This window comes from Montipora capricornis, chromosome 6 (genome assembly GCF_036669925.1).
Source record: "Montipora capricornis isolate CH-2021 chromosome 6, ASM3666992v2, whole genome shotgun sequence".
In the NCBI taxonomy this organism is placed as follows: domain Eukaryota; kingdom Metazoa; phylum Cnidaria; class Anthozoa; order Scleractinia; family Acroporidae; genus Montipora; species Montipora capricornis.
The window spans coordinates 30019523-30024740 of record NC_090888.1 but is presented as its reverse complement, the minus strand read 5'-3'; positions in this window follow the sequence as shown (position 1 = coordinate 30024740).

Below are 5218 nucleotides of genomic sequence, written 5' to 3'. Positions count from 1 at the left end.
TGGTGAAATTACATCGTTCTGAAGCCCACGGTAGGTTTAAACTGCGATAACACGGCGAAAAAACCTTCTATCCCAAGCCGACCATATCATTAGTTGTCGACCTTGAAGCGCAATATTCATCTGCCTTTCGGCAGAATCTTCAAAACTAGCTTGTTTCCCTATTCAATGCTAGTGGGGCGTCTCGAAAGAACTTAACTTCGATAAACAATGTGAATTTTTCATATTACTGCAAGTTCTTCCAGAATCAACAGCTTCAGTCGCGCTCCGTCACTTGCGCAACACATTCTCCAGGGGACCTGTTACAAGGAAAAAACAAGGAAAATAAATTAAACAAGTTTTAAGTTTCCCTTATTGTAATTTGGACTGTCTTAGCTTGATGATGCCATCATCATTCTCAAGTCTTTATATCTACTGAGAATGACAAGGTCAGATCCATTTCATAGTTTACATTTTCTTACAGTTAAACACTTGAGCGTGCGAATTATAGAATAGCGTACAAGGAGTGGGTAAGTTGTTGTAGTTCTCGCCAATTGTTTCTGGTCTCCGGTTTTCGATTTTCCGGCGGATTCCGTATTCCGGATTCCGGATTCTGGATTCTAGATTCTGGATTTTCAAGTTTCCAGTTCAGTGACGTCTTCCGTTTCGAAAGTACAGCATTTTGAATGTCCTACGTGTCACCTTACTTCATACCATGATACCAAGCTATTTGATTGAAAAAATGTCTATCCCTACGAGTCTCAGCAGTATGAGCCTTTCAAGAATATTAGGAGATGTATTCATACACTTGTATTTATCTCATGAGCGAAATGTAAGCCCTTTCATGGCAAAGTAAAGTCCAGATATGTTGAAGCACTTTGATCCACCTACGCAAAATTTCGTTACAAAGTTGCGTGAAACGCTACGACAAATAGCTCAAAAACGATGTATTTTTGTTGCGTGACAATGAAAGTGATCTATTGCACGTAAAGTGTTCCGTGGTCGAGAAACTATCGATATGAAAGCTGTGGTGAATCAATTCCCCAATTCAAATTACAAAATATTCTACCTCTTCCATATTTTCCCCTTGCACAATTTCGCAGTAGTCGCACGCGCCTCTCGAGCACCTATTTTTTATCCCTACTTAACTGCATTTTCATTTTCTTTACACGGCCACCGCTCAGGTTGGAGGCTTCAACTAAATACCAAATAGAAGCAAGGGTTCCTGTACCTGTCATGCAAACCGCAAGAGCGCCATATTCCACAAATTCCAAAATATGCTTGTTTGCTTGCTTGCTTGTTTTCTTTCTTAATGAATAAAATTGCTGTAACTTCGATGAACAAATGCCAATGGTTAGAGTCTATGCTTCCCATAATTGTATATGCACGGCTAGCTAATTCATCGACCTAAAGGGGCCCGCCTTTAGTATAATTCTCTAAGTGGGAACCCTGTGGTGTAAAGAAAAAAGAAACAGTTTTTCTTTCATTTTTGCTGTAGTTGTCGCCAGTTACATGATATAAATTTCTCTCATGTGTTTAATACAAAACAGAATGTGAAAACATCTTATAAGGAGCCTCGCTTAGGAAGTCCTGCTATGGTCGTTGTCGTGGCAGCTTTATGCTATTAAGTGACCTTGAAATTGGGCAATCTGCACTGTGACTGCAAATGCGCAAAAAAAAAAACAGTCTTGTGTCTTTTGCGACCACGGAACGATTTCTTTGGTATAAAATTTCTCATTAGGTGCCTAAATTTTACAGGTTTAGTAATTCGAAAGTCCAAAATGGTATGTATTGCATATTTCAGCAACTGTCCGACTATTGTAGCAGAAATTCAAATCAACAGTTTCATCAATCCAGCGACAAATCATGATCATCGCCTTCATCTTTTTCTTCCACACAAAGGTCGACGTTCTCATCCGGTTGGTTTGTGCATTCTGTGAGATGACACTAGTCGCTGCATTTTAAGGCATTAAGGATGCACTCCCAAGTATTGTTTTCCCACGACTTCTTGCATTTGCAACCCATAAGCTCGATGACGGCTGTTGGGACGGTTAGCCTTCTCATCCAATCTATCTCAAGCCACTGACCAGTGCTTTTGGAAGCAGTCCCTGCATTGTGGTGACTGGTGTGATTCTACTTACTCTTCTTCGCACAGAATATGGCATATAGGCACTCATACACATCCTGTGCCCCTTTATTAAGGCGATACAGAACACATACAAACGATTCCAATCCCTTGCATAGCGCTGGGGAAACTGGGCCGACAAATCCTCTTCAATATTCTGAAGAAGGTTTTGGAACTCTTTTTTCCTTACGCATCAGCTTGAAAGGTTGAATCTTGAATCATACGTGTCAAATCACACGTGTGATGTCAGACCAAATTGCACTCCACTCTATTTGTTCACTTGAAAGAACATTGGGCATATCAAAAACGGCATACTGGACATTATCTATGGTCACGTGACTCGAAGCTCTTTAATAGTGCATACTTGTGTCTAAACTTAAACCATGAACAGATGTCTTACTGTTTGTATGCCGTTCCATGGTAAAAGTATTAAAGAGAATTCGTTACTGAGAGATAAATTCAAAGGCAAAAATGTATAATTTTCCTAATTATGCTGTGTGTTGGCCTTAGGGTTACGTGAATGGGCCTTAAGCTACCACGACAACCTTGGAATCTACTCGTAAAACCTTTGCCACCTCGAGTGATACCAATCCGCCATTTTTTTTGCCACTTAGCTCGTGGAATAAGTCACTTGATGAGCAGAGTTAACGTTACTGGTGACCAAATTGAGTGCGCATGTAAAACTCAGCTCTGACCTAAATCATTAATTAAAACTTTGTGACAATAAAAACTATTGGCTACTTGACCTAACAGACAGCGTCCGGTTCAAGCAATCTTTAAATTCTCAAAGATTTTGGGTACCATGTAGAAACATCACCAAACCTTTGTTTTCAAGAGTTGATATGCAATATATTAATTTAGCAAAGGTGGATTTCCTGAACTACTTTATTAGGAACCGGAAAACCCTTACAGACGCTTAGAGTGAGTGACTCATGTTTACTGAAAATGTAGGAAAATTGACCATGAAAATTACATGGAAGAAATAAATAACAATGGTCTTTATTTTGACGAGGGTAATACGTTGACAGTTTTCTAAAACATGTGGCCCTAAAACAAAAAATATATATGAAAGAGTCAGATGTAAATTTATAATGAGTAATAGAAATCCTTCACATTGAACCATTAAAGTTACCAGAAGTAATTACAAAGTAAATTTACGATTTGCATTTCAAAGACATTCACTTTCATCTCCGCTCATTGCAGTAATACAGTGTTATATTAATTACTTGATCGTTGACAATTTTAGCTTCGACTGTTCTAATAATGAGACAGACCGATTTAACAGTTTAGTTATTACCTTTCCTTACCTTTTGATTTTACCGAGTAACGCTTGGGTGAAAGAGTTTTGCTGGTAATCGAGGAGGTTGTCATAATTAATAGGTATCCCGAATGATATAGGTATAAAGTAGCGAATCTCGGTCCTTAAAACGGAAAACTTCTGCGTTTATAGTTAAAGAGCAACCTGCAATTTTTGCATGAAACCGAAGAAAAGTCAAAAGGTAACTGAACTTTTTCCGATATTCTGGTAAAAGAGCAACTAGGCCATATGTTTTGAGAATATTGTAAACTTGTTGCATCAGATACCAAATGATACAAGACGAACAAAATGATGTTCCCTCAGTGTATTGTTGCAACATCATTTTGTAGACAAACAGCTAATGTCCTGTCTTCGTGGATTTTCTTGAGTTTCTACTGATAAAAATGTTCCATGTGATATCGTAAACTCCTACCGTTGGCTTCCTTTGGCCACGACTTAAGGAGTTGATTATTTGATGCCTGATTTACAAAAAAATTAGTTCATCATGTTCCTACTATTGGAGAAATTACATAAAACATTTCCACATGAAATTGGTAGACTGCTTGACCGAAATTCTTAAATTAGTGATTATATCTTTGTGTAATGTATGTAGCATCCAGGCGGACCACCATAGTTGGTATTTTTTGCTAATGAAACTGAAGAGAAATTCATTTTGCAACAGACTGATAAGGCCTTTTTCTAAAATTCTGAATCCCACATAAGTGCTGCAGTCAGATTGACTGAGCTGAGTGGCATTGAAAGACAGCAGATTTAATGGCCCTCCACAACTTAAGTCACTACCAACAAATACCTGTCCACAATAAATTGACTCGGCCTGCCTCTTCTTCAGATCGAACAGAAAACTACTACAATAACTGCTCATTCCCACCATAGCCTTCATTGATTAATTGCTAACTAAGTGATAACAGCTGGAAATTTACGGACAATTAGCAAGTGAAATATTGCAACAAGACAACAACGAGTTAAACAAAACTTCCTTGCCACGTGCAGCGGCGATTTCAGGGACCAACCTTAATCCAAGGAATGTGTGAGACAATTTGAGAACACCAGGTCTCAAACATGTTCTACAAGTGCTCTTAATATGGGCCTGCAATGTACTTACCGATCTTGAAACAACCTTCTCGTTTTCGTTGCTTCACAAAATCTTGATCACTGCTTTTGTCAGTTGTGAAATAAATGCCTCTTTAATTAGTGACTATGACGCCACTCTCGATACCCAAAAGTTCAAATGACACTCTGTCATTTGACCTAAGCTTACAGGCAAATGAAAAAAGCCACAACATGAACATATTACGTTTTCATAATTATTTGATCAAAATACCATTAAAAAATCTACCAATTGTTCCTGCGCTTCCGCTTTAATGATAACTTTTTTTAGTGCAATAAACTCAAAGTAACAATCTGTGAAGTTAAATTTGACCATTATGCAAATAATGACCCAAAGGTGTATCAATTATTATCCTTACCAGAGATCAGACTCGGTGCTTGTCACTTTCTTTGGCTGTTTTGGGATCTAGTGTGACGTGTTTTCAGTTGAGTTTCACGAAAAAGGCCGGGATGTTTTGGAGACAGAAGTCCTGCTATTAACACGTAAACACGAAGTATAAAGTGACCGAGCAAACAGAAAGTGTTTGCAACTCGTAACAGTGATGTAAGCAGTGATGTTAAAGGTCAGCGGGACAGCTCACACAACTGTAAACAGCGTGTTGGTGTCAGTGGTCAAACCTTGAAGAGAACCCGGAAATATTTACAGCAGTAAGAAGTTACAGCTAGAAATATCCCCCACCAATTTGTCAAAA